General features: G+C 41.2%; 1 protein-coding gene across 1 annotated transcript in view; it reads right to left on the bottom strand.

Moving 5' to 3' along the window:
- The window catches only part of TLL1 (tolloid like 1), a 195,552-nt gene that overhangs the window by 133,591 nt on the left and 40,244 nt on the right, over positions 1-21,717 (bottom strand). The window lies entirely within an intron of this gene.

Here is a 21,717-nt window from a genome sequence, read left to right as displayed (position 1 = left end):
TCCACACCAATTTACTCAGGAGAGAGGTGAACAAGCAAGGGAAAGAAGAAGGAATCATATATTTCTTCCTAGTCCCAAGAGAAAGATTTCTGGGAAACAGGAAGGAGGAGCAGAAGAAACTGTGTGCTTGGTCCCGCCACAGCAGAACAAGTATACCGGAACCAGGCAGAGGAGAGGAGAGAAGCAGATGCATGTACCTTCTTCACAAAAGGGACAGTAGAGAGAAGGAGCTATCATGACTCCCTGGAACAAAGACTGAAGAGCCATTTAAAAGAAAAACCGTGAAGGGGCACTTCTCTATCCCAGCTGCTAATTCTCCCTACTCCTGTAATAAGCACCCCAACTGCCTCAGTCTGACCTCCAGTACCTCTTAGGGTCAGTCTAGACAAGAACAAAGAGTGGGGTTTTTTTAAAAGAAAACTCATTAGCCAACATATTTTAGCTAACAAGTTGTATGTTAACAAGCGATAGCTGATCAAGGAGAACCTTAGCCTCATGTTAATTAACATGTTTATAAAAAAGTTTATCCTAATCCAGATAGACCCGTAGCTGCCAAACCTGCCACTAATTGTCAACAGACATGGCTCTCCCCACACCCACCATAACGGCAGCTCACTTCTATTTAGCTTGCATTCATTAGGTTGAGCTTTTACCTCTCAACAGTAAAGCTTAATCCTTTTCTCCCTGTTTTACATGAAGTTTTCAGTCTCCTAAGGAGTAATAAATAGAATAGCATTTAAGAAAAATACACAATGGAAACAGAATATCTCCTTGTGATCTCTGTCACATTCATTTTCAAATACCCTCTTGATCTGGCAATGAGTGTGCTCTCTCAAACATGCCTTTAAAATCATCATGATTCTGAAGAAATGATCTTGTCACCTTTGTGACCATCTGCTCCTTTACAGCCTCCTAGATTATCTTCTGTCTGGTTTTTGTCCCATTTATAGTACTCAGACTCCTCTTTTCCAGGTAGTTAATGACCTATTTCTTCCTCTAACCACAATACTTCTCTTATCTTATCCCCTTGAGCTCAATGTGGCTTTTGTTGATTGCTTTATCCTCCTTGAGTGATTGGAGCAAGAAGCTGGTGTCTCCAACATTTTTCTTTCAAGGTCAGAACCTTATATTTCTAATCACTCCTATTTAATTGTTGGTTGAGACCTTACATCTTCTCTTCATCACCCCTGCTATGGAGTTGTTTGAGGTCTTTGTTCCCTAGTCCATTTCTTTTTCCCTCTGAGACACCTCACTGTTAACTTCAACTTTGTATCATTTCTGTGTAGATGGCTCCAACTCAGCATCTATTGGCATATAACCTGACCACTTAATCTCTCCTTTGGATGACTGTCTGGACAGTTTCAGCTTCTATCTACCCTGCAACTCACTGTCACTGACTGCTTCAATCACTGAAATCTGCTTTGTTCTAAGAGTCTGACTTCACTATAATGCTTCTTATCTTACACCTGATTATTATTATTTTGTACTCAGATTTTTCTGAAATGTAGTCCCTTTTTAAAATATTAAGCTAAACAGTGCCATTCAGGTATAGAATCTGGATGCAATGCAGAGCCACACCATCACCCGGAAAGCTCGGGTGCTCAGGGCCGTTGCAGCTGCTTAGCTCACACCACAGGCTTCTTCTCCTAGTGCACCTGGCTGGCTCTGTGGGCTGCTATTGTGGGAAAGCAACATAATGACCCTACCTCCTCTTCACCACCTTGGGTGATGTGCAGCCCTGGGGCACACAGAGGGAACAGTCCCTGTACTCCTGAGTATGAGGATTACAATTTACCCGGGCCTTTGCATGGAGTGCAGAAGCAGGAAAGAGGGGGGCAAGGCTCCTTTAGCCCCACGGCTTTACACATCCACACTAGGGTAATCTAGCCTATGGTCTTAAAGCCTTCCCTTTTAGTTTATATTTGACTTGGTCTGTATAAAGCCTTCTGTATACAGTATGGACACTACTGCATCATGTCATCTAACGAAAACATAAGAACATGTCACTAGCAGAACTAGGCAAAATATTTTCAAAGGAAGACTTGCCCACCTTGTAACTTTTAGCCCAGTGGTAAGGGCATTCATCGGGGATTTGGGAGACCAGCTCTGGATGAGGGATTTGAATCCAGGCTCCCCCTATCATGTGAGAGGCTGTAGCGGGGTGGGCAAACTACAGCCCAGGGGCCGCATCCAGCCCTTCAGATGTTTTAATCTGGTTCTCGAGCTCCCGCCAGGGAGTGGGATCCGGGGCTTGCCCCGATCCAGCGCTCCAGCTGGGGAGTGGGGTTGAGGGCTTGCCCATTTCCACGTGTGCCGTGCCTCCACACGGCTCCTGGAAGCAGTGGCATATCCCTCCTCCAGCTCCTACGAGTAGGGGCAGCCAGGGGGTTCTGCACACTGCCTCCGGCCCAAGTGCCACCTCCGCAGCTCCCATTGGCCTGGAGCCGCAGCCAATTGGAGCTGCAGGGGTGGTGCCTGTGGACCGAGCAGCACACAGAGGCACCTGACAGCCCCTCTGCGTAGGAACCAGAGGGGGGACATGCCACTGCTTTTGGGAGCTGCTTGAGGTAAGCGCCACCCAGAACCTGCACCCCGACTCCCTCCCAGGCCCCAACCTCCTGCCCCAGCCCTCATCCCCCTCCCACCTTCCGAACGCCTCCATCCCAGCCCAGAGCATCCTCCTGCACCCCCAACCCCTTATCCCCAGCCCCACCCCAGAGCTCGCACCCTCAGCCTGAGCCCTCCCCCTCTACCCGGAGCCTGCACCCTGACTCCCTCCCATGCCCCAACCTTCTGCCCCAGTCTGGAGCTCCCTCCCGCACCCTGAACTCCCATTACTGGCCCCACCCCAGAGCCCGCATGCCCAGCTGGAGCCCTCACCCTCTCCCGCACACCAACCCCCAATTTCATGAGCATTCATGGCCCACCATACAATTTCCGTATCCGGATGTGGCCCTTGGGCCAAAAAGTTTGCTCACCCCTGGACTGTAGGCTACTGTGGGGTGTGTCTCTATTTCTCCTGTAAAAGCTGTTCCACTTTGTATAAATAATTAAATATTAATTGGAGCAGAGCTATAGAGTCACCCTCACTCTCTCCCTGGCTCAATGACTCTGACATATTTCATTCAAGCCAAAACGGACTTTTTCAATTGGCCAAAAATTTTCTGAATTTTCAGATTCAGTTTGACACAAACCAATTTTTTTTAACTGCCACCAACCTGAAAAATCAGTTATTTAATCTGCTCTACTCACTAAAGAGTTACAAAAATAATGTTTTCTTAAGAGTGCACAGTCCAGTGTTTTTAATTCCAGCCCAGACGTACAAAAATAACAGATTATATTCAACAGATTATATTCTTTTCCATTTGGCAAATTGATATTTCCCTTTCTCTATGTTTTGAACAGAACTGAAATTAACAGGATTAGTTTGTTTTGTTTTACTTTATCTTATTGATTTTTTCTTTTATGCAACTCCAAAAACACAAATACTGAGTTGTTGCAAACATGAATTATGAAACACTGCCAACAATAACCTAATCCATAAACTAATACACCTGTTATTTTTTCCAAATTGGTTTCCAGTTTTTCCTCAGCTAATCTATGCCTATAATACAATATAATATCGACGTCTCCGACTCAAAGAATATTTCCAACACACCTCTGAAAAACATACTAACCCAGAGAATCCTTCCTACCAACACTACAAAAAGAAGGATTCTGCGTGGACTCCTCCTGAAGGTCGAAACAACAGACTGGACTTCTACGTAGAGTACTTCCGTCGACGTGCATGGGCTGAAATTGTGGAAAAGCTGCACCACTTGTCCCATAACCTCAGCTGTGCGGAACACAATGCCATCCACAGCCTCAGAAACAACTCTGACTTCATAATCAAAAAGGATGACAAAGGAGGTGCTGTCGTCATCATGAATATGTTGGAATATGAACAAGAAGCTGCTCGGCAGCTCTCTAACTCCACATTCTACAGGCCATTATCCTCCGATCCCACTGAAGATTACCAAAAGAAACTACACCATCTGCTCAAGAAACTCCCTGAAAAAACGCAGAAACAGATCTGTGCAGATACATGTCTAGAACCCTGAGCAGGGGTATTCTACTTGCTACCCAAGATCCATAAACCTGAAATCCTGGATGCTCCATCCATCTCAGGCACTGGCACCCTAACAGCAGGATTGTCTGGCTATGTGAACTCTCTCCGCAGGCCCTAAGCTACCAGCACTCCCAGCTATATCTTCGAGACACCACGGACTTCCTGAGAAAACTACAATCCATCGGTGATCTTCCTGAAAACACCATCCTGGCCACTATGGATGTAGAAGCCCTCTACACCAACATTCCACACAAAGATGGACTACAAGCTGTCAGAAACAGTATCCCCGATAATGTCACGGCTAACCTGGTGGCTGAACTTTGTGACTTTGTCCTCACCCACAGCTATTTCACATTTGGGGACAATATTTACCTTCAAGTCAGCAGCACTGCTATGGGTACACGCATGGCCCAACAGTTTGCTAACATTTTTATGGCTGATTCAGAACAATTCTTCCTTAGCTCTCATCCCCTAACGCCCCTACTCTATTTGCGCTACATTGATGACAACTTCATCATCTGGACCCAGGGAAAAGAATCCCTAGAGGAATTCACCATGATTTCAACAATTTCCATCCCACCTCCAACCTTAACCTAGACCAATCCACACAAGGAGTCCATTTCCTGGACACTACTTTGCTAATAAGCGATTGTCACATAAACACCACCCTATACCGGAAACCTACTGACCTCTATACTTACCTACATGCCTCCAGCTTCCATCCAGGACACATCGCACGATCCGTTGTCTACAGCCAAGCTCTCAGATACAACCGCATTTGCTCCAACCCGACAGACAGACACAAACACTTACAGGATCTCTATCAAGTGTTCTTAAAACTACAATATACACCTGCTGAAGTGAAGAAACAGATTGACAGAGCCAGAAGAGTACCCAGAAGTCACCTACTACAGGACAGGCCCAAGAAAGAAAATAACAGAACGCCACTAGCCGTCACCTTCAGCCCCCAACTAAAACCGCTCCAGCGCATCATCAAAGATTTACAACTTATCCTGAAAAATGATCCCTCACTCTCACAGATCTTGGAGACAGACCAGTCCTTGCTTACAGACAGCCCCCCAACCTGAAGCAAATACTCTCCAGCAACCACACACCACACAACAAAAACACTAACCCAGGAACCTATTCTTGCAACAAAGCCCGATGCCAACTGTGTCCATATATTTATTCAAGTGACACCATCATAGGACCTAATCACATTAGCCACGCAATCAGGGGCTCGTTCACTTGCATATCTACCAATGTGATATATGCCATCATAGACCAGCAATGCCCCTCTGCCATGAACATTGGCCAAACAGGACAGTCTCTACGCAAAAGAATAAATGGACACAAATCTGACATCAGGAATCATAACATTCAAAAACCAGTAGGAGAACACTTCAACCTCTCTGGCCACTCAGTAAAAGATCTAAGGGTGGCAATTTTGCAACAGAAAAGCTTCAAAAACAGACTCCAACGAAAAGCTGCTGAGCTTGAATTAATATGCAAACTAGATACCATTAACCTGGGTTTGAATCGAGACTGGGAGTGGCTGGGTCATTACATATATTGAATCTATTTCCCTAAGTTAAGTATCCTCACACCTTCTTGTCAACTGTCTAAATAGGCCATCTTGATTATCACTACAAAAGTTTTTTTTTCTTCCTGCTGATAATAGCTCTTAACTAATTAGCCTCTTATAGTTTGTATGGCAACTTCCACCTTCTCTGTATGTGTATATCTTCTTACTCTATGTTCCATTCTATGCATCCAATTGAGTGGGCTGTAACCCACGAAAGCTTATGCTCTAATAAATTTGTTAGTCTCTAAGGTGCCACAAGTACTCCTGTTCTTTTTGTGGATACAGACTAACACGGCTGCTACTATGAAATCTATAATATCAAAGTTAACCACAGTTCAATGACACGTCCAATCAAAAATGTACTTTTGACAGAATAACCCAATTGTCAAATCTTCCAGTGAGTTAGCTGTTTTTAACAAAACAGCTCTTAGGATTTAGGTCTGTAGTTTTGTTAGTTTGGGTTTTAGTGGTTTTTATTAATTTCCTTACACTGGACTGCTAGACTTTCAAAAAATAGATAGTAATTTGAATTTAGAGAAGTTTTTCCATCATATTTTACAAGTTTCAAGGCTGGATGAGTTGTTGCTCTAAAATACCTTGACAGCTTTACTTTAACTCATTAAGCTCATAGTAAAACCCTTGTGTGAAGTACATATCTATTGTTTCAAAATGTTTACTAAGCACATTTAACTGATAACATGCTTCATGCCATGTTCCCATCTGCAATGTGTTAATGGGTAAAGTCCTAATTCACAGCAAGATGCAGCCAGTTGATGCTAAAACTACAGGCTAATGTAATGAAGAGAAAGGAATTCTTTCATGAAGACATAATGATAACAGGGGGTTAGCTTATCAGTACTAATCAGACAACTTTAAATTCAGAGATAAATGTATTTTCCACTGCATGCATCCGATGAAGTGAGCTATAGCCCATGAAAGCTTATGCTCAAATAAATTCGTTAGTCTCTAAGGTGCCACAAGTACTCCTGTTCTTTTAGCATTTTTTAAGATATCAGAATCTCCAGTTTAAGATAAGATTGTGTTAAACTGATTTTGGCTTTCAATTTGTTAGCTACTGTCCAGTTTTATTACAGAAACTAAAGGCTTTTCTATACCCACTTAAAGCAATTACATGTACATTAGTAGCATTATACAAAATTGATTACATCAAGATAGATTAAAACCTGGCTAGCTGACACATGAAGATATAGCTGATACAGTAATCACTGAATCTGTCTAAGCCCAAAGCTACTCAACATTTTTATCAAAGAACTGGAAGAAAATATAAAATCATTGCTGATAAAATTTGAAAATGACACAAGATTGGTGGAGAAGTAACTAATGATGAGGACCGTTTATGAATGCAAAGTAATCTGAATTGCCTGGTAAACTGGGTCCAATGAATTTTAACATAGCCAAAAGTAGGTCATACTTATAGGAAGGCAGAGGTAACATGGAAATCAGTGCCTCTGAAAAGAATTTAGGAGTAACTGGTAAACAAAGAAGTGAACATGAGTACTCAGTGTTATGCTGTGGCCAAAAAAGCCAACATAAACCTTACATGTATATAAAGAGGGGCAGAGTAGAAGCACAGAGGTTATATTATCTCTGCATATAACACAAGTGAGACCACTACTAGAATAACATGTCCTGTTCTGACGTCTACACTTTCAAAATGATGTTGGAAAACCTGAAGGGGTTCCTAGAAGAGCTACAAGAATGATTTAATATGCTGCAATGTGAGACTTAAGGAGTTCAGTTTATTTAGCTTATCAAATCACATTCATGAAGAAAAGCTATCTAATACTTGAGAGCTCTTTAATCTAGTAGATGAAGGCCAATGGATAGAAATTGAAGTTAGAAATATTCAGAGATGAAAGAAAGGGGCAAATTTATGAAAGCAAAGGTAATTAACCATTGGAATCACTTACCAAAGGATGTAGTGGACTCTCCAAGATTTGATTCTTTAAATCAAGACTGAAGGTCTTCCTAAAAGATAGTTCACCCATAACGGATTGAGTTTGATGCAGAAATAACTGGGTAAAATTCAGCAGGTCAGGCTAGAATTCCAGGGAGGAGCCAGCTCCAGAGACAAGAGAAATTCTCAAGCCATCAGGAGCAGATACAGTAGCAAATGAATGAATGAATAAATAAATAATGGGACTATATGGCATTCACAAATCATCGCATCATTCATTCTACTTGTACATTGTATTTAGAGCTTCTATTTTTCAGAGTTTGTTAATTTCATTTTGGGGGGATTATTTTTAGCTACTAACTTTTGGAGTTTTATGTAGCTGTCCAAACATTGGAATTTTGGGGCACTCTCTTTGTGTATACTGTAATGTGTATACCATACTATTCATTAGAGTAGTTTATACTATAATGAGTCATCTCTTTGTAACATTCCCCAATGTGCCTTAACATAGTACTGTTGCAAACAGCACTACATTAAAGTGCATTAGGGAACATTTAATGCACACCAGCAGGGTCAACAAAGACCAATAAATGTGCAAACTTTAGTGCGTGTTAGAAATAACACCCTATAGTGTACACTAGTCCTCCATGTAGCCAAGCCCTTAGTTACAAGCTACCATTTCCAGTGTTTATTGGATAAATGCAGATTTTGTGTGTGTGTGTCTCAGGGATATTTTATTGGTGTTTATTGATTAAAATAAAAAATCAGAAGCCCTAGTTATATCCCGTTCTGCGACCCTGTGTCTTTCCAGTCTATTTAGATTGTAAGTTCTTTGGGGATGGAACTATCTGTTTTTAGTTATGATCTTATACACATCATCTAAAATCTTACACAACAGGCAGATGAAGGCACATCTCTTAGATTGTATGGCTGATGCAATTAGTTTCATGGCTCACATTCTCAGTTTAAAGTGGTAGACTGGAAATCTGACCTGTCTTATTCCTATCACACTCTACGTGTTTGTGTGGGTAGAGTGGATAATGTGAGAACAACAATTAATTTATCTGAAAATGTGTGGGTTTTGTTTTTTGGGGTTTTTTTTGTATCTTGAAGACTGGAGAGATGTGGGGAGGGCAAAAGGTACAGAAATACAGTTTATTCTAGTGATGGGAACTATGCAGCACTTCAGACACATCTTTAATTAATGATCCCTATAATTTACAATGGGGTAAATTTGGGCAGGGAAAGGAGGAGAGAGAACACCTCACATTTCCATAAGAGCTAAGGGCCCAAAGTGTATCATTGATATGAGAGCTATTAAGGCATCATGGGAGGAGCTGGATTCTAGGTGCACTATGTTTTTTGGGAAATCGGGCAAGTTGGGAGAAGGGCCAGGTGTTTTGCCACTGTGCAGATCTGGTCATTCTTCATGCCATTCCCCACCCCCAAAAAGCCTTATCTTCATGGTTCAGCAGAAGTAGTACCTTCTCTATCTTTTTCTGGCCACTGTGAGTCGTGTACTTCTAGAGCCTCAGACTAACTCTGATAATTTGTAAGTTATTTTCAGACAAATGTAAAATATATACTAAAAGTAATCCATACGACTTGTATCTAAGCAAACAAAAAAAAAGGTTAAAAACAGGGAAGAGGGTCTTTGCTGGTGTGGCAGGATCACAAAGGCATGGTAAAAATTGTCCTTTCTATGTCCTAGTTGCACTAGTGTAACCTGCTGGAATCCAAGTAGCACCAGTCTCAAATTACTAAGTGAAGAGAAACAAGTTGCATTATTCATCAGACCCATCAAGCCAACAATGACCAAAGACTCTCTTAAAAAGATACGGTGGTAGAACTTAAGTCAGGAAATATCTTATATCTTTTACTTAATATAGGCAAAACACAAACCAGGGAAGCATGCAAGATGACATTGTCCCTGTAAGGTGACTCAGTCACCACACTAAGATAGACAGAACTACCCTTGTCTCACCGCTTAGTGTGAGGCAGATAAAGAATTCACCAGAGGAAAAAGAGTATTCAATGGAGCTAAAAGTTTGCTTTCTCTTGGTTATTAACTGCAGCCTGACATCTACAGAAAGGGCTCAACCTCACCATTAGTCAGTAGTAAATGCGGCAACCAGGCCTCAAAAATAGGAAGCGTAATAAATCTCACAAGAAAACCTGTTAAGAAGATTCTATGTCCATTTTTTTATAACAGAGTTTTGGCATAAGTTAGAATGAGGTCCAAGAAACATCTATACTGCTCGGTACTTATCCATTCCAAACCTTTGAAATATCTGTCATTTGCCCATTAATATTTTTGCAGCAGAAGGTGCTTACAATATATAATCACGTAATCAAAAAAGAGAATAAATTACTAAAATACATTGTCATATTTTATAATGTATGGTATACTCAACTGTTTTGAGCTATGGAAAATTCCTCTGCACAAATACATGTTTTTTCCTATAGGCCTAAGATAAGGACACTAGACAGTTTTTAAGGTCAATGCAAGTAAAAACGTGTAGCAAGATCTGATTGTGTGGAAGTGTTTAGAAAAGCAAATGTCTCTTGGACATAATCAGCAGACATATGAACAATTTGATCTGTTCACTACTTCTTTTTCCCCTCTTCCTATTCGCTCTGTCAAAGTAGTTTGTGAGTGAAATAAATGGAGCTTTTAAGGAATGGCATCTCTGGTATTTCTGCCCTGGTGCACTAGTATGGTTTTGAGGTCATTCTGTATTTTCATAATCAATTAAGATGACCATTAACATACACAGCACTGCATTTGTATACACTGAGATTGTTAGTGCATCACTAGGCAAATTATTTACAAAAAATGCAACTCCCAGAAAGGGCCATATACTTCAACAGAAAAATACTGTAACAGGGCAAAAATTCCATGTCAGCACTCAGCAGGAATATGGGAAGCACATGGCTAAGACTGCCTCTGCCTTGTCAGTGAATAAAAAAAAATAAGAAAGCAAGTCCTTGACAAATTAATTATGTCATCAGGAAGAAACAAGAAAAAATTGAAATCAGGTTTTAAATGTAATAATGTTTAGTAGTAAACACCTGCCAAAGGTAATTGGTTCCCTCCCCCCGTAAATATTAGTTAATTTATACTGATCTCTTTCCCAGCATACATATACATTTCTCACTTGCTGCTCCTTTAGAGTCAGCTTCACCACTCCTACATTACACAAATACCTTCTGGGCTGGACAGTCTTTAGATTAACATTATGGCAATTTTCTCTAAGAAAGTAATAGTTTGTCCTTTGGGTGTCAGTGCCTAGAATCTATTACTTTGAAAGCATTTTTAAAAATCATCATTGGATTAGTTTTGGAACAGGAAAATTAGTTTAAACTTGTTTTTAATACATATGCTATCTTGTGTCAGGTTTGGATCCCAAGTGTAACAAAAGTATAACTTATGAAATTCTGACATTTCAAAAAAGCGCTTTAATGCTACATTTCAAACACATACTGTTTTAATTTGTGAGAATACCACTTTATGGTATGCATTTCAAATCGTTAGAAACTTGAAGCAATGTGTACTGAAATCAGTTATTAAACTACAAACTATCATTTTTGGTGCTTCATCAAATGCCATGTAATGATATACTAATATGATTTACTATATTGTTCTATATTTCTTTTCTGCTATTTCCATTCTATATTATTCATTTAAGTACAAAATGGGCAGATTAAATCTGAACATCAACAACTAGAGGTAAATTGACTACAAAATTATAGTGCTGCACAAGCCTAGTTGGAAAGAACACAGTCACCACTGAAATGTAAATTAAATATTAAAACCATTCAAAATTTTAATACTGATGCTTCCTAGATATCACCCCATTTTTTCCCCAATGTTCACCACATTAGATAATTTTTCCACATCTTTTTCCTCACATGATTGGTTTTGGGGGGTTTTCCCAACAAAAGCTTGTTCAGATGTGCCAGCGTTTAGAATACATTTAATTATTTTTTTCCTGTGCACACTTTCATATTTCTGTATACAATTTTAATACAAATAACTATTAGTAGGAAGCATGAATGAACAGGAGTGTGTGACATTTCCAACTAAGTGGCAGGATGCAGACTACCAGGAAGAGATAACTAAGTCAATGGTGAGTGCTTGCAAAATATAAGCAAGTTTGGCAGAACCCAATATTGTACTGCAGTCGGGAAACTAGATAACAAAAGGTTGGCAATGTGCATTCTGCTCTTTAATAGAAAAGATGATATCTGATAAGCAAACAGCCAAATATCCACATCATGTCTTTCCTAACAATAACATGGACAGGAATACCTGGCAGTGCTAAAATTTCATGGTATTTTGTTTGGAAAAAAAATCTACTTTGAACATTTGTACACTACGATGAACTTTTGTTTATCCAAAGTTATAAAAACTACCCCCACCCCTCATAAAAGCCAGCATAACTCATTAACAAATTACTTTTTTAACAGTATTACTTAGTTAAAACTGTTTGCAGTGCTGTTGAAGCCATGTTGGTCCCTGGATATTAGAGAAACAAGGTGGGTGAAGTAATAGCTTTTATTGGGCCAACTTCGGTCGGTGAGAAAGACAAGCTTTCCAGCTACACAGAATTCTTTTTCATATCTAGGAAAGGTACTCAGAGTGTCACAGCTAAATGAAAGTTTTGGTTAAAACTGACATATAGAGCTCTATTGCTATCCATCTCTTCCTCTTATTATTTAATTAGTGTCCCTTGTTAAAAATGACATGGGTTTATGAATAATACTTTTAATTTTCTCTTCCTGCCAATAAAATTAAAAGGATCTATTCAATGAGCAGGTACAAGAACACTTCTGGCAATGCGTATTGTTCCATTTAACTTTAATTCAGACTTGTTTTCTGTGTGAATTTTAAATAATCCTGTTAGTATACTTGCACCTACATGCTGATGAAGAATCCTCCCCCCCACCACAAAGTTTTCCCCAAAAATATTACAAAAGAAAAATAAGTGGGTTTATAGGGTGAAGTTAGGTGTGTAATTTCCTTATAAAACGAATGGGGAGAGGTAGGTGCCTAAGAATTGGATCCATAAAAGCCAGCATGCTAGGTGGGGAACTGCCTCAGCTAGCCAATGGAAATGCCAGCAAGAGGGGTATGTCTCCGAAACAGACAGCTAAATCTGGGCTGCAGGGAGGTGCCTATCTCTGCTAGCAATCCGCAAACAGGAAGCCACCACCAGGAGTCAGGTGCCTTAGACACCTAACATGATTTTTGAGGGAATGATTTAGGCGCCTGCCTCGTTCCACATAAAATGGTCAGAGGTGGTGGTGGGGCCAGTGCCCAATTTATAACTTGTTGCCAGTGATTAGAGCACTCACCTGGCATATGGGAAACCCAGGTTCAGTTCCCCCTTCTCTGCCAGAAGAGGGTCTCCCACCTTGTAGGAGAGTGCTCAAACCACTGAGCTATGGGATATTCTCATGTGGGACTCCCACTCTCTCTCTTGTTGAAGCTTTTCCATTGTGGATGAATCATGAAAGAGTGGTTGGCACAGAGGGACTGTACCCAGGATCTCTCACCTCCCAGGTGAGTGTGCTCACCCCTGGACTTCATTCTGGGTGTTTTAATTAATTTTAAAAGTTACCTCTTCATACATACATTCCAGGAAAGTGAAATTTATTTTTCTTTTCCCCTTCAAATTTACTGACAATTTGACAATCACCACCACCAACAAAAAGATGGTTTTACCAATTACCTCTTCTCTGTGATTTCACAAGACTCTTTCTGTAAAGCAGGACACACCAGTATATCCCTCAGATTGATCAGTTCCAGCCTGACTTCTCTAATCTACCACAATGATGTGCAGCCTCCCTCCTCTGGGGAACCACTAGCCCAGAGCCACTCTTTTATATGTGAGCTTTCCAGACTACCAAGATGGCATCTATCATGATATGGGTCCAAAAAAGTGTAACCTTTCGAAAGGTTTTCATTATAAAGCCACCAGTTCAGTGGTCTTTTTACATCGGATAATGACTGCAGAGTTTAGCTCTTTGCATAGCACAGTTACTATTATTAAGAGGATAAAGCTGGTGCTAGGTCCCAGCAGGAAATCACAATACAAAAGAGGTTTATGCAGAACTTTAATGATAATTTTATTTTCCGATAGAAACATTAGCAGGTTAGCTAAAGGTGTCAAAGCTCCTTTTTCATATAGGCAAGAGGGAGGCATCCAGGAGACAGTGACACAATGCATGATGCTGCAGTTCCAGTGACCTTGGGAAATACCATCCGATTCTCTTTGCTATCTTTAGAAAACTTATATTGCTTATTGATGTTTTTGGCCACAGCTATATTGAGCATCAGGAGACTTTCAGCAGTTTTTGACCATATTCTGGATGGTGGAATGGATTTTTCATAATTGTATGCATGTAAAAAGAACAGGAGATGCTTTTCTTTCAACTTTTCCAATGTTAATGGACCTGCAGGGCACTGGAAACATCTTTAAGCTCCACCTACATGAGATTATTTTGGGGAAGGTTCTTGGGTCTCATTCTAAATCTCCGATTCCTTACTAAAGTCTCCCTCATTCCACACATAAGAGGGAGGTAGGGAGGAAGGAGCTGTGTGAGCATTTTTCTTTTTTACTTGAGGAAAAATACACTTACCGGAGGATTGACGGTGAGGCGATCGATGCATCAGTGGTCGATTTAGCGGGTCTAGTGAAGACCCGCTAAATCAACCGCCGATTGCTCTCCCATCAACTCCTGTACTCCACCTGATCGAGAAGAGTAAGGAGAGTCGACAGGAGAGCGTCTCCTGTCAATGTTGCATAGTGTGGACCCTGCTTAAGTAGATCTAAGCTACGTCAATTTGAGTTACGCTAGTCACATAACTCAAATTGCGTAGCTTAGATCGACATTTCCCTTTAGTGCAGACAAGGCTCTAGATACCACTGAAGAGGGACATTCAGAGCACCTGAAGAGTTCCTCTTAACATGCTGGATCCATGGCTTAGTATGCTGGGCAAGCTTCAAAGACTGAGTCTAATCATCCAATAATCCCTTCAAGGATTCATAATTCTCCTCAAATGCTGATGGAGAAATTAGCACTGTCTAGCAGTCCTCATCTAGGTCTATCAAAGAATCATCCTGAATTGGAAAGCAGGCTAGGTGCTTGCTGGGAAATGGAGACAATGAGGAACAGACTTTCAAGTGATGTTGGCAAATGTGCATATGCAGTGAAGAACAAGTATACAATGGAAGTCTGGCAGACCAAAGAGTGAAAAGAAGTGGTGCACCTCTGGCTTTTTTCTTCTTCCTAGAATCCATTTTTCAATTTTAGAACTAAAATGAACTTCAAAGGCAGAAATGAATAGAATCAGCAAATAGCTGATAAAAGGTACTTAAAAGAGAATGAGTGAAAAACAACAGATTCAATGCCTTGGGCATAACTACTTCCACTTACCTGTAAGGAATCAAATAAAACAGGAGGACTACTGCAGATAAGTCAATGAAGCCAAAAAAGAATGGGGGAGGGAGGCAGGGAAGGAGGGAGAGAACAAAACAAGCAATACAACTGTTGTGACCCAAACTATAAGTGAGGCAGCTCGAATCAGGCTGATGATGTGTGAGAAGTTGCTAATATTAAAGCCACAGCTGGCTGTCCCAGAAATCTAGGTGAATAAATGTCAGTTTAAAGTGTAACAAACTTACACTGATCAAGAAATTAATACTGCATTGTCATACAATTCACAGAAATCATGTCTCAGAAGATGCTGTCCTATATAAGGATGACTCAGAACAATAAGATCTATGTATTTCCAATATACACATCAATATGGTACTACGTGAGTATTTTTATATCATATGGGCTATGAGATCTACATATAACTCTGAATTTCAACATTTCATTTGAACTCAGCAGTTTCCATATATGTAGGTCATAACAAATAATAAAAGAATAGATGTTATAAATAATTTCAAACTTCTAAATATATGTATTAGCCTTCGGTCTGAGATAAGTGTATCTCATATAATAAGCATATAATAAATTCAGGCTAAAAGAATGAAGTATAGAAGGAATTCAAACCTTGGGTTTAATATATGAAAACTATATATCAACTTTAACTAAGAGCACAAACATGACTATGTAATTACAGAAAACAGTGTAAAAGCATTAAGATCAAATTCAGAGATAATATACAAGGTGGTATAAGTTAGCTCCTTGATAATAAGGCCTGGTCTGCATGGGAAAATTTTACCAGTTATACCAATAGTTTTCCAGGTATAGCTATATCGGTATAACGCCCTCCTCTTCCCAACCCATGCAGCAACCCTTAGCCCTACTTACACCTACTCTACCAGCGAACAAAGGAATCTAGGGCCTTGTCTACACTGGTAAGTTTCTGCGCAGTAAAGCAGCTTTCTGTGTTGTAACCCCCGAGGTGTACACACTGCCACGCCACTTAGTGTAAAAACTTAGTATAAAAAAACCATCCCGACGAGAAGGGTACAGCTTTCTGTGCCAGGGGTACAGCGGCGTGGTGCCAGTGTAGACACCCTGATTGATTACAGCACTACGATTGGCCTCCGGGAGGTGTCCCACAATGCCTGTTCTCGCCTCTCTGGTCATTGGTTTGAACTCTATTGCCCTGCCCCCAGGTGACCAACTGTGATCCCCACCCCTTAAATTCCCTGGGAATTTTGAAAGTCCCCTTCCTATTTGCTCAATGATGCATGCAGTGGTCTCAGTGCATCTTTCCAGGTGACCACGCGTGCTCCATGCACCAGGCGATCCCCCGCTTGGAGCAATGCCGAGCTGCTGGACCTTATCAGCATTTGGGGAGAGGAGGCTGTGCAGCCCCAGCTGCGCTCCAGCCATTGGAATTATACCACCTATAGACAGATTTCATGATGCATGACAGAAAGGGGCCATGACCAGGACACACTTCAGTGCAGGGTCAAAGTGAAGGAGCTGCGCAACGCCTATCACAAGGCATGGGAGGGAAACCGCCGCTCCTCCCGCTGCCGGTTCTACAAAGAGCTGGACATGATACTCGGTGGCGACCCCACCTCCACTGCAAAGACCGCTGTGGCTACTTTGGTGGCTCCCATGCCAGTCGAGAGTGGACCAAGCCAGGAGGAGGAAACCTTGGATGAGGATATGGAGGGGGGGCCCAGAGGCAGAGGACGACTTGAGGTCAGAGATGCATGCAGCCCGGAGCTCTTCTCTACCCTGGAGGAGCCTAGCCAGTCACAGCAGTTGGATCTTGGCTAAGCACAAACAGGAGAGGAGGCCCCTGGTAAGTGGCTTTGATTTTGGAAATTGCTGAATCGAGTTGTTGGGGGCAGGAGGGTTGCAGAAAGCAGGCTTGTGTCTGTATGATGTGCATACCACCACATGCCTAGTCTGAGCGGTGGAACAGGGTGTTGATAGACTCCCTCACTTCATGGGAGTCTCTCTCAGAGATCTCCAGGAAACTCTCATGGAGATACTGGGCAATCCGCTGCTGCAGGTTCTTTGGCAGAGGTGTTTTGTTTCTTGGCCCATTAAGGGTAACTTTCCCGCGCCACTCTGTCGTCACTTTGTTATTGCCAGCTGAACAGCTGCGCAGAATTAGAAAGCAGTCACGAAGAACTAAAGAGGACTTTCTGCATGAGGTCATGATGCACTTTTGCAACTGAAAAACAAAATTGAAGGAGTGGCAGGACAGTGAGAAGAGGGACCGAAAGGAGAATGCGGCATGCCAGAACAAAGCCACGGAACGCCTCTTCAACACTATGGAGTGCCTCCTGGACCCATCTATACCTGCGGCATTCCACTCCTGCCCCGTCACAGTCCAGCACTGCGGACTCTGACTATCCACTACACTCAATACCCACTCTTCTACAGTTTAGCCCTGCTGAAGTACAGTACCCGCTGCATTGTACTCCAAAGGAGAAGGTTGAATATGATACCTGGACCTACACAAATCTTTAGCCATCCCAGGACCCCACCTCCTCCTGGGACCTTCCCTTCCCCAATCCCCTGCACTGCTGATGTGTTTTTTTGTCTGTCTCTCTCCTCCGGTTGTTGTTTTTTAATAAAAGAATTGTTTTGGTTTGAAAGCAATCTTTGTTCTATTAATTGAAAGAAAACAGAGCCCTGCAAAGCAACAAGCAATTTTCTTACACCTTCATAGTGCATCAACTGCACCAATCACAATCACCTCCTAGAATTACAAGCACTGCACTCCCGAGCATAACAACAAATATTAGTTGCTTTCAGCTTCAAATTGCTGCCTCAAGGCATCCCTGATTCTTACGGTCCCATGCTGGGCCCCTCTAATAGCCCTGGTCTCTGGCTGTTCAAATTCAGCCTCCAGGTGCTGAGCCTCAGTGGTCCAGCCCTGAGTGAAGCGTTCACCCTTCCCTTCACAAATATTATGGAAAGTACAACACACTGCTATAAGCATAGGAATATTGTAATCGGCCAGATCCAGCCCCCCATATAGGCAGTGCCAGCAGGCCTTTAAACAGCCAAAAGCACACTCAACAGTCATTCTGCACTTCCTTAGCCTGTTGTTGAACCTCTCCTTGCTGTTATTAAGGTGCCCTGTGTATGGCTTTATAAGCCATGGCATTAAGGGGTAGGCAGGGTCTCCCAGGATCACAATGGGCATTTTGACTTCCCCTATGGTGATCTTCTGGTCCGGGAAGAAAGTCCCTGCTTGCAGCTTCCTGAACAGGCCAGTGTTCCGAAAGATGCGTGCGTCATGCACCTTTCCGAACCAGCCAGCATTAATGTCCGTGAAACGGTGGCTCGGTGGCCAGAATTGGAATATGCGTGCCATCTATCGCCCCTCTGCAGTTAGGGAAGCCCATTTGTGCAAAGCCATCCACAATGTCATACACGTTGCCCAGAGTCACAGTCTTTCAGAGAAGGACGCAATTAATGGCCCTGCACACTTCTGTCAACAGTGTAGACATACCTGCCAGTGTAGACATACCTTAAGTTACTACAACTCAAGCTCAGTGGAGCTGGAAGAAGGTGATAGTTACAATAGTCGCTATGTACTCTGATGTGCAACTATATTCAAGCAGAGTATGAGAAGGAACATCATCCATTGGTTTCAGTAGGGCTTAAGAGTCAGGAATATAGGGTTGTATTTCTAACTGGTCTTGGGTAATTTGCAGTGTTGTTGCAGCTGTTTTGGTCCCACCCACTATGTTTCACTAATATCTCTTATTGGACCAATTCTTGTTGGTGAGGAGGCAAGTTTTCAAGCTACACAGAGCTCTTCTTCAGGTCTGGTCTTGGATAAATCATTTAACTTATTTTGTGTCGCAATTTACATTTTTGGGAAAAAAACAGTCAACACTCCAGAGGAGCACTGTAAGGCATAATATAAATATTTATAAGATGTTTGAGATCCTCAAATGAAAAGCAATATCCTGTATAACTTTAAATTTGGGTTATTATATTACACTAATTCTCAACTGGTACAACTTCAATGAGATTCAATTTGGATAAGCAGCAACTTAACCTAGATGCTGAATTGCTAATTTGCCTACATACAAGGAAATAAGTAGTCACACTCTTCCAATAGTGAAAGTAGTATTATCAAATGACACATACTTGTAGGTGAGAACAATTTAGCGTGCATTGAAACTACCTCCTGAATTGCAGTACTTCAAAGCAAAGCTTGAAAAAAATTAGCATATAAGTTATGTTGGCTCCTGAACAGTATTCCCAAATTAAGTGTAAAATCCAGAAGCTAAAATACATAATCCTCTTACATCTTTATTAATCCATTTTATTCAGAACAATGAGGTTACAACTTAGTTTATTCCTTAAAGACAACCACTAGGAAAAAGCTCATGTTTGACAAATAAACAGCAACTTCATTAAAACCACATTTTCTACCAGGAGGAAAGTGAAACCCATTTGAAACACTGCCTTGGGGAGACAGGCTTAGTAACATTTATTTAATCAACACTGTTAAACAAACTTGTTTAACAATTCTTCCCTCATCAACATCTATTGTGAGAATCCTTAACTCAACAATGTTGTAAAACACTGAACAGAAACTAGTCAAGATAAAAGTGTAAACAAACTAATACATAGGTGGCAAAAGTGCTAATGAAATTAACTCATTTACAGAACTGGTAACACATAAAACTCAGAAATGCCACACTTTCATCCGCAGCACCTTAAAGCAACAGGATATACTTAGCACTATGGTATTAAGGGGATTTGAAGCAGCAAGACCCTTAAACCAAAAATCTGTTTAAATTGTAGGCAGTCATACAAAAACAAAAAACAAAAGAAACAGAACACACAGTCATAAAGGCCAGCTTAAAAATAATCAAAATCCAGCCAGAGTAAGCAACATGTTACATTAGAATGCAATAAGACATGTTCAGAAGCAACCTCAAAACTTGTATGCTCTGGGCTACGTTTCCGAAGGGATGGCAGAGACTCTAAGTGGTTTATTCTCCCTTTGATATGTGTGATTAAGTCCCATTAATGTCAACGGAGGTTAGGCACACAAATGAAGGGGGAAAATAGCCCCTTAACACAACTGCCGGTTACACCCATGCTGCCCTGGGATTAACAGAGAATGAGCACTGTGATGGAGGCAGCAGCTGTGAGAAGAGAACTGCAAAAAATATATGCATCAGAGAAAAATGACAGTTCCCAGAACATGAGTAAAGCTCACCATGTCATTGGGACTTAATCACACATATTAAAGTGTGAGCAGAGGAAGTGAAGTGGCCCCTAACACAAATAGTATGCTAACCAGCAAAAGGTAAAAAGAGACTGAAAAATAAATTCTGGTTGTATAGCAAATAATGAACTGTGCAAGTTTCCATCATTTCAAACTCAGTGGTGTAACCTTTTCTTTGAAAAAAATGACAGCTCCAAAATGAATCAAGTAACTGGAGTTAAAACAATGATCAGTTCTGTAATAAATAACTGGCAACATTTCCACCAATTGGTCTTTAAGAGACCTTTGATTATTTTACATGAAAGAAAAAAATATTTCATAGATACTAGGCTAAATTAATTAAAAGGGAAAACAGAATATATTTGCTTGTAAAAATGTTGACAGATTTCTCTGATACTCAATTCCTAAACAAATGAAACTCTAGAAACTGCACATGTGGATTTTACCTACATACAAACACAGAAGAACAGATTATCGGAGTCCAGCATGTGGGTCAGAGAAAAAAGTTGCCCTCAAAACTTCATGGGTAAATGTATCTACAAGTACAACAGCATTTTTCAAACTGGGGGTCCCAACCCAAAAGGTGGTCTCAAGCCTATTGAAGAGGAGTCGCAGTATTGCCACCCTTACTTCTATGCTGCCTTCAGAGCTGGGTGACCGGTGAGCAGAGGCTGCTGGCTGGGAATCCAGCTCTGAAAGCTGCGCTGCTCCTGTTGAAGGATCTGCCTTCAGAGCTCAGCACCCATCCAGCAGCCGCCATGTTCCAGCTACCCAGTTCTGAAGGCAGTGCAGAAGTAAGAGTGACACCCTTCCACACACAATAGCTTTGCGACCTCCTTTTGGGTCGGGCTCCCCAGTTGGAGAAATGTTGACTTAAGGGCTTTACATGTTCGTATTTTACAGTTTTTCAATACATATTCATGCTTTGTTACAACACCATGAAATTTAAGATTTAAATATCTGAAATCTTAAAATTCAAGATTTTTAAAATGCTATGACCATGAAATTTAAGAAAATGGACTGTGAATTCAGTAGGGCCCGACTCATCACGCAGCCCATTCTCCAATAAGCATTTCAAGCTTATCACTCAGTGGATACTTTGCCAGTATACGGCGTGTACCAATAGCCTCACATAAAGGACCAGCTTTTCCTCATAGATTGCCTCTTCCATGCAAGTAGAAAAATAAATGTACATAAATCCTGGGGAAGGCACACATACAGAACACCAGAGTTACCGACTGTCTAACTATTATTCTGAGAAAAGATTTTTGCCCTAAAATGGAACAGTTAAAACAATCTATCCATGAGCACTTTTCATTTAATAGATCCATATATATGTGCCTCACTGGGCATTTTGCCTGTGTAAGGATTTACAGACCCTATGAATAAATGTCATCCTCATTTATTTACTTTCAGAT

The sequence above is a fragment of the Eretmochelys imbricata genome, chromosome 4 (genome assembly GCF_965152235.1).
Source record: "Eretmochelys imbricata isolate rEreImb1 chromosome 4, rEreImb1.hap1, whole genome shotgun sequence".
Lineage (NCBI taxonomy): Eukaryota > Metazoa > Chordata > Testudines > Cheloniidae > Eretmochelys > Eretmochelys imbricata.
Note: the sequence above shows the minus strand (reverse complement) of the source record. Positions and strands in the feature narration are given on the sequence as shown.